At 50.4% G+C, this 8,813-nt stretch overlaps 1 protein-coding gene across 8 annotated transcripts in view; it reads right to left on the bottom strand.

The window, feature by feature from the left end:
• Nucleotides 1-232: 232 nt before the first annotated feature.
• Nucleotides 233-8,813, bottom strand: part of CD3H12orf43 (chromosome D3 C12orf43 homolog) — a 40,399-nt gene continuing 31,818 nt past the window's right edge. For 7 of the 8 annotated variants that reach the window (XR_006293896.1, XR_006293892.1, XR_006293889.1 and 4 more), the window contains 3 exons: nt 5,256-5,427; nt 4,384-4,584; nt 2,782-3,561 (listed from right to left, as the gene is read on the bottom strand). The gene's annotated coding sequence lies outside the window, so the exon portion shown is untranslated. Of the gene's footprint in view, nt 814-2,781; nt 3,562-4,383; nt 4,585-5,255; nt 5,428-8,813 lie in introns of those variants that run through there. The other variant, XR_006293893.1, reaches the window with a different exon arrangement.

Consider the following 8,813-nt stretch of genomic DNA (forward strand, 5'->3'; position numbering starts at 1 on the left):
CTCGGGTTTTTCTACATCTCCCACTTTGGTAAAGAGCCCCTTTACGGACAGTCTCATCATCTAATTTGAGAATGCCAGCTGGATCCTGCCAAGGTGCCGTAAAAAGGAAACAGCACAGAAGAGAAGACTTCATCCCACCTTATCCTCCAGTCCTTGGGTTTCCCCCCCCCCCCACCCCCAGAAACAACCAGTGTTCCCAGGCTCCTTTGTCTCCATCCACCCAGAATCAGAATCACAGGCTTTTGGTTTATTTGTCCTGGGTCATCAATGACTCGCGAAGCGTGAGGCCCACCGAGGCATGTGAATGGATGTGACTCCAATGCCAGACCCCGGGGACACCTGCTTGAGTTTGATGGAGCAGTTCCTTCATGTCCCTTCTCCTCACAGGGGCTCCGTTTTCAGTGGGTGGAGTCCAGAAGCTACGGCTTTCTGGAATTGCCCATGTCCTGTACTGAGGCTGTGACTAATTGACATTTGTCCATCAGCGATGCCGGGGCATCGGCACTTCCTGGTCCCCCGAATTCAGGCGCATGGGGGCCAATCTGGGAAAACTTGTAGGGCGAGGACTCTCGCCTGCACCTGCTTTCCACCCCTCAGCTGCTCTTTGGACTTGCTCAGCTGATTGGTCGACTCTTCTCCAAAGAAGCCAAGGGCCAATGTTCGTGGCTCCCGAAGGACACGGTAGTTTCGTCACCCTGAGGCCATTTCATCCTGGGGCCCAGAGCCAGGCTTCCTGGACCCCAATTTCAGCTGTCACTTCTAGCTGGGAGACCTTGGGCAAGTTGCTTAACCTCTCTGGGCCTGTCTCCTCATCTGTGAAAGGGGGAGAATAATACAACCTATTTCACAGGGTTATTGTGAGGGTTGAAGGAGCCGATAAAGTAAAGCACTAAACGTGAGGCTTGGCACATGGTACATATTAGCTATTTTTGCTGGGAGGAAAACCAACATGTCAACGCCTGCTTGTCGTATAGATTAGTTCACCGAATTTATCTTATTGAATTATCCCACCCACCCTGGGAGGCCCACATCATCCCTACTTTGCAGGTAAGGAAATTGAGGCTGGACCTGCTTCTGGAACTTGTTCAGCCACGCAGCTGGTACATAGAAGAGCTTTGCAACAGTTTACTCTGCGGCCAGCACCGTTGCCTCGCCCTGGGGCGGCCGAGCGAAGTCCTGGCTAATGTATTCATTTGCTTACTCTGATTCCTGTCTTTGTATTCTAGTAAGTGTCCCTGGGCTTCGACTTTGCTCCTAAGGGGGGCAGAAGCCACATCTGAGACACCCGGGCAGCTGTGTGAGGCAGTTTCTTCTCCAACTTGCTTGATCCCGAGAAAATGGCCCAAGGTCTTGTTCAGAGAAGAGATTCTCTGTCATTTCTGCCAGAGTCCGATTCAGGAACAATGCGGGCGGGGCCTTGGAATCCGGACCTCTTTTACTCTGGGACTGGGGAGTTCATAGAATTTTTTTTTTTTTTTTTTTTTTTTGGCAATTTTTGCTGCGTGGAAGTAGAGCGCCCTCTGCTGTCAATGACGAGGATGACATCGAAACAGACGAAGGCACTCTGAGCAGGCCCCCCCCACCACACCCCCTCTTCCACTGGTGTTTTTCAGCCTCACCTCTTGGTTCTACCCTGAAGGGCCCCTATGTGCCCATATCAGAACCGGGCAGGGGCAAGGGGGGTAAAAAGGTCAGGGTTCTCCTGCTTTCGCAGAGCTTACAATCTAGTTTCACTGACAAGGTACCTTCAGAAAATCCTAGGAAACGGGTTCAGAAATCGTACTGGACTCCATCCCACGGGTACTGCCTGGGCATGTGCTGTGTATAGACCCCAGGAGTGTAGAATCAGAATGTATGAGCTCTGGGTGCCCAGTAGTAGACATACCGTGGGCTTTGCCACCAGGTGGGGATCCAGAGCCGAACACCTGAGATGGGGAACAAAACCCTGGGTGCCACCATAGCCTGGGGAGCCTGGCTCTTTGGGGGGGGGGGGTAGGTAGGAGTTACCAATCAAATAAAAATAACTTTATATTAGGGCGTCTGGTTGGCTCAGTTGGTAGAACAAGCAACTCTTGATCTCAGGAGGTCCTGAGTTCAAGCCACACGTTGGGCGTAGATATTACTTTTAAAAAATTTTATTATTTTGGGGCACCTGGGTGGCTCAGTCGGTTAAGCGTCCGATTTCAGCTCCGGTCATGATCTCGAGGTCCTTGAGTTCAAGCCTCATGTGGGGCTCTGTGCTGACAGCTCGGAGCCTGAAGCCTCCTTCGGATTCTGTGTCTCCCTCTCTCTCTGCCCCTCCCCCATTCACGCTCTGGCTCTCAAAAAAAAAAAAAAAGGAATAAATATTAAAAGAAATTTTAAAACATTTATTATTTTAAAAATGTTTATTTGTTTTTGAGAGAGAGAGAGAGAGAGAGCAGGGGAGGGGCAGTGAGAGAGGGAGACAGAATCCCAAGCAGGCTCTGTGCTGTCAGTGCAGAGCCTGACGTGGGGCTTGAACTCACGAACCGTGAGATCATGACCTGAGCTGAAACCAAGAGTTGGACGCTTAACCGACGGAGCCACCCAGGCGCCCCCCAAAAACATTCTTTTTGATATAAAAAGTAAATATTCATGTTAAACTATTCAAATCATACAGAAAAGAATAAGCAAGAGAGTAAAAATTACCTGAAATCCCACTATCTAGACTGCAGATACATCTTTGGAGGCCATCTTCCCATAACCGCTCGCCGTGGTTTACACCGACACACGTACACACACCAAATCACTTCATTTTAAGTGTGGTGTCTTTTTTTTTTTTTTTTAAGTTTATTTATTTATTTAAGGGCTTACGTATTTGGGCCACACTCCGGATCTACTAAAAATCAAACCCTTTGAAGGTGCAGTCAGGAACCTGTATTTCTAACCCTCAGTCCGGGGGGTATCCTGGTCCTGCTCCAGGGAGGTTAGGGAAGGCTGGCTAGTGAAGGCTTCTGTTGCTAATGGCAATAGAAGGGGTCAGAAGGAGCCCCGGGAGGATCTTCAGGACAGGTTAACAGGTGGAGGTGTCCAGGTAGAGGAAACAGCTTGCGCAAGAGCGTAGATGTGAGAGTTGCGGACGTGCTCCGGAAGTGGCCGATAGTGTGGCTGGTTAGAGGGTGGAGTTGAGGAAGGACGGCCTTGAATGCCGGAATCAGGGCTTAGCAGTCAAAGGGGATGGGCGACAGGGCCTCGTATGGGAAGAACTTTTGCAAAAGAAGAGAAAGCCTGGCCAAGGGGAGGGGGGCACTCGTGTTCATAACCATGTGACAACACTCTTCCGGTGGGGGGTGTGCTTACAACGTGCCTGTCACAGTGCCTCCCGTGTATTATCTCATTAATCTTCCTGCCAACTCACAGGGCAGATAGTATTTTCACCTCCACGTCAGCGAAGAGGAAACCGAGGCACAGAGATGATAAGCAAGTGGCCCAAGGTCACACAGCTGGTAAGTGGCAGAGCCAGGCTCAAACCCAGGCAGCCACGAGTGGAGTCCGTGCTCTTGACCACTGTTTTATTCCTTGGCACCTTAGTCTCTTCATCTGCAAAACCAGCTCGAAAGTGTCAAGGCCGAGAGGCAGAATCGCCCAGAACCACCACCACCACCAAAGTAACAGTAACAGGGGTTTGGTGAGAGCAAACTGCCTCAAAAAAAAAGAGGTAGCGGGGCACCTGGGTGGCTCGGTCGGTTGAGTGTCTGACTTCGGCTCAGGTCATGATCTCAGGGTTTGTGAGTTCGAGCGCCTCTTTGGGCTCACTGCTGCCAGCATGGAGCCTGCTTTGGATCCTCTGTCCCCCTCTCTCTCTGCTCCTCCCCCGGCTCATGCTCTGGTGAGTGCACATGCTCTCTTTCTCTCTCTCTCTCAAAAGAAAAAAAAAAAAAAAAAAGGTAGCATGGAATAGTGGTTAGAGCTTGGACTCTGGCATCCGGGGGACTTGGATTCAAATCCTAGCTCTGCTATGCACCAGCTGGACAGGTTACATATCTTCCCAGAGCCCTGGTTTCCTCAGCTGTAAAATGGGATAGACGTCCCTACCTCCTGAGGCTGTTGAGGTGTTAAAGGAGAAAGCGGACGAACATTGCATACGCCAGCCACTGTTCAATAAAGGTTAAAGGGTAGAGGGGCTGGGAGGAAGAAGAGTCTGAGTCTGAATAGAGGGGGACCCTGAGATGGGGGTGGTAACTGATTTCCAAGAGAGCGCGGAGATTGGCTGAAAGGGCACCCCTCTTGTGCTGTCTCTGATGGCCAAGGGGGAAGCCTTATGCTTTCCCTGAACTTTGGCCTTGCAAATCGCTGCTCACCGAGTGGGGCAGAATGGCGATAAAGCTCACAGCTACTGAGCTGAGTGTACGGAGTACCTACCGTGTCCACGTCGCTCCGTTATTAGGTGGGCAGGTCTCAGACTGCGCGCAGGTGCCCCAGGGGACCGCAGACCAGTTCAGAAGCTTTTTGAGAGGTCCACAGCGACACCTGCCGGACACCTTGAAAACTGCTAGCTCTAGGTAGTTCGCATTTTCAATGTCGGAGCTTCATTCCTTCGGATGATGTTGCAACTCGGTAGAGCTGGGTTGATGGCAGTTTCGATAAAAAACAAGTATAATGCGAAAATTACTGTGGAGCAGGAAATTAGGATGGTAATGACCAATGTAATTCCAAGGGTTGAGTTGTTGAGAGTCCAGCAAGCTCTCGTTCCATTAGGGTGTATTTAGGATTATTCAGGAAGGAACTAAAATATTACTCTTTCTTTCAGCTTTTGTGTATTTTGCAAGTGGCTACCAAGTTGTTAGAACATGCAGATTTAAGACTTGTTTTGACCTTAGGGGCGCCTGGGTGGCTCAGTCAGTTAAGCGTCTGACCTCGGCTCAGGTCATGATCTCACGGTTGGTGGGTTCGAGCCCCACATCAGGCTCTGTGCTGACAGCTCAGAGCCTGGAGCCGCTTCAGATTCGGTGTCTCCCTCTTTCTCTGCCCCTCCCTGCTTGTGCTCTGCCTCTCTCTCTCCACAATAAATAAACATTAAACAAAATTTTTTAAAAAAGGGTTGTCTTGACTTAACGTAACGGCTAGGTTTGGTTTTGGTTTTGATGTTTTGTTTTGTTTCGCACGGGTGGGAGTAGGAGGTGCCCTGAAAAAGTTTCTGAGACCCCGGGGGTGCCTCAAACCAAGAAAGTTTGGGATCTCTGCATTGCGCGCTTTACGAAAAGTCATCTTAAGCAACCCTAGGAGACCCATACCTCGTCAAGAAAGGCTAAGGTGGCCCGAGGCCAGCCAGGGGTGGGGGTCGGAGTGCTGTCAGTGACAAAGTACGTCCTGTGTCATTCTCTAGAAGGCGAACAGCTCCTCAATTTAGCTTTATCTCCCGATGGTGGGGAAGGGCAGCCCTTTCTGCTCGTTGTTCCTTCGTCCCTGTGGAAAAGCAGGGTCAGGTTCCTGACGTTCCCCTTCTTATTCACACCAGGGAGCCCTACTCAGGGGACCCAGGACAGCAGCCTCTGTGGGTACTGGGACCGGAAGCTCCCTGGAGGCTCTGCCACCCCATCCCCCCCCCCCCCCCCCCCCCCAAACCCACCTTCAGTTCAGAGTCCCAGGCTCAGCCGCCAGGCTGCGCAGGACACAGCAGTTAGAATTCAAAAGTGGTTCGAAGAATCCAGGCCCCGCCCTCCGGGTTCCTCCTGGGTGAAAGGTCGCCACGCGGAGCTGCAGGCGGCCTCCCGGCAGGGGATAGCGGCCAGGAAAACCATGAGACCATGAAGGGGCAGCACACCGCATCCTGTCCTTCAGCTTGGACTTGAGAATCCGGCCCCGCCCCCGCAGCGAGCTGCCCGCTCCCCAGAACAACCTGCATCGGAGGAGAAGCCCTGGAGGAAAGGCGGGGTCCCACTTTCCCAAGGGGCAACTGCCAGCCTCATCCTGCGCAGGCGGGCTGTTGGCTCTGGGGGACTCTGAACCAGTCATTTAACCCCTCTGAGCCCGTTTCCCCCCTGCAGATGGGAACAGCAGCACCTACTAGGCGGAGTTGTTCTAAGAATTGAATGCATTATTAAAGCCTCTGCTCAGCGCAGAGCTAAGTATGCATGGTCCTTGCGCAGTGAAATTTAGCTAGCGATTCACTCTCAACAAATATTTATTGAGCACCTACTGTGTGTATGTACATTCTAAGCACTGGGAATACAGCAGGGCACAAGCCAGGCAAAAAACGCCTTGTCCTCAGGGGGCGTACGTCCTAGCAGAGCGAGACCGACCATTAATAACAAACAGAATGGGTAAGTCAATTATAGAGCAGCTCCGTCCAATAGAAATATAGCGTGAACCATGTATGGAATCAAAATTTTTCCAGAAGTACCATTACAAATGTAAAAATAAACAGGTGAAATTCATTTTTCTAATGTTTAATTAAAAAAAAAATTTAGGGGCGCCTGGGTGGCTCAGTCGGGTAAGCGTCCGACTCCGGCTCAGATCACGATCTCATGGTTCATGGGTTCGAGCCCCTGCGTCGGGTTCTGTGCTGACAGCTCCGAGCCTGGAGCCTGCTCCGGATTCTGTCTCCCTCTCTTGCTGCCCCTCCCCTGCTCATGCTCTCTGTCTCTCAAAGATAAACTAAAAGAAAAATTTAAAAAAGAAATTAAAAAAAATACTTAAAATGTGTTTTAAAAAAATTGAAATCTCACCCAATATATCCAAAATATTATCATTTCCACTAGAGGCATTAGCCACATTTCCAGGACTCGGTAGCCATGGGTTACGAAGAGTGTTAAAAGATGACTGGAAAGATGAAGACATAGTTCAGGGCAAGGGGGACAGGAGCCCCAAGCAAGGGGGCAGATGACGGACAGAGAAGGTGAATTCCCGTGGACAGAGAGCTCTGTTTCAGTGGTTAACCAGCTCCCTTTCCTCTGTGCTGGCCTGGCCCGGCCCGCAGGAGGGTTTTCTGGCCAATGACATGTCCTCCCCTCCTCTGCCTAGTTCTGCAGAGCCCTGAAAGATGCACCACCTGCTCATTCCAGGAAATGGCGTGCACCCCTTTTTCTGGGAGCTTGGGGCCACCCCAGGGGGACAAACTGCAGGAATTTTGTCAAGGATCTTGACCGGAACTGGGAAGAGGTTGGGGGTGGTGTGGTGTGTGAAGGACGAGTTCTTGCCCAGGGCTGGGATTAGGGGGAGGCCAGTGAGGACTGCAGCCCGTCTTTATTGAAGATTGTGATATTTTAGGGGAGGCCGAGTGGCTAAGTCAGTTAAGCCTCAGACTCCTGATTTCGGTTCAGGTCACGAATCTCGCGGTTTGTGAGTTCGAGCCCTGCATTGGGCTCTGCGCTGACAGTGTGGAGCCTGCTTAGTTCTCTCTCTCTCTCTCTCTCTCTCTCTCTCTCTCTCTCTCTTTCTCCCCCCCCCGCCCCTCCCCGCTTATGCGCGCGCTCTCTCTCTCTCTCAAAATAAATAAAACTTAAAAATAAATAAAATATGATAGTTTGCTCATCACAGATACTTTTGCCTGAATTAAAAAAACATACCTTATCGACTCTTGTATCACAAATTCATGCTTTTAAAGTGCTCAGTTCAGGGGGTGCCTGGGTGGCTCAGTCAGTTAAGCCACCGACTCTCAAGTCATGACCTCACAGTTTGTGGGTTTGGGCCCTGCGTTGGGCTCTGCACTGACAGTGCGGAGCCTGCTTGGAATTCTCTCTCTCCCTCTCTCTGCCCCTCTCCTGTGCTCTCTCTCTTTGTCTCTCTCTCTCTCTGTCTCTCAAAATAAATAAATAAACTTAAAAAAACCAAACAAACCAGGGCTCAATTCAGGGGCACCTGGCTGGCTCACTTGGTAGAGCGAGTGACTCTTGATCTCAGAGTTGTGAGCTCGAGCCCCACGCTGGGTGTAGAGATTACTTAAATGAATAAATTTAAAACACTTAAAAAATAAAGTGCTCCATTCCATGGTTTTTAGTATTTTCACAGTTGTGTGACACTGCCTAATCAATTTTAGAACATTTTCATCATCCCCCAAGAAACCCCGGCACCCATTAAGCAGTCACCCCCCCCCCATGCCCCCCTCCCCCGCCCAGTCCCCCATCCCCAACCCCTGGCAACCACTAATCTATTTTCCGCAGGCATGGATTTGCCTGTTCTGGACGTTTCCTATCAGTGGAATCCTATGCGACCTCTTGTGACCGGCTTTTTTCATTTAGCGTAATACCTTCAAGTCTCAGCATGTCACTCCTTTTTATGGCCGAATAATATACCATTGCATGGATACACCACATTTTACCTGTCCATTTGTCCATCAATCGATGTTTCTGTTTCTTCCCCTTTTTGGTTGTTGTGAACCATGAACTATGAACATTCACACGCAAGTTTTTGTGTGGACACGTTTTGAATTCTTTGGGGGCCTGCATTACCTTTGATTTGTAATACATTGCATATTTTTATGTACTTTAGTACACCGAATATTTTTGCATATGATTACTGGAGTTTTTGATGCCCCCTTAAAATGTATACTTGAGTCAAGTGCCTGACTGGCCTCCCCTTGCTCCCACCTTGCAAGTCCTGTCCCTTGCTAGCTGTGTGACTTTGGGCAAGTTGTTTAACCTCTCGGTGCCTTGGTTTCCTCGTCTGTGAAATGGGGATGATCCCTGTACCTACTGACAACGATTAGGGGGATACAATGAGGCAATATACACAGGGGGGCCTGGTGTTGGGCCTGCACAGGTGGGTCTCAAAATGGATGTGACCTAGCCTTGACCTTCAGGAGAGCCGGCCCGCCTGCCCAGAACCCCTTGCTGCTTCAGTTCCCGGGGGAA

The sequence above is a fragment of the Prionailurus bengalensis genome, chromosome D3, assembly GCF_016509475.1.
Source record: "Prionailurus bengalensis isolate Pbe53 chromosome D3, Fcat_Pben_1.1_paternal_pri, whole genome shotgun sequence".
In the NCBI taxonomy this organism is placed as follows: domain Eukaryota; kingdom Metazoa; phylum Chordata; class Mammalia; order Carnivora; family Felidae; genus Prionailurus; species Prionailurus bengalensis.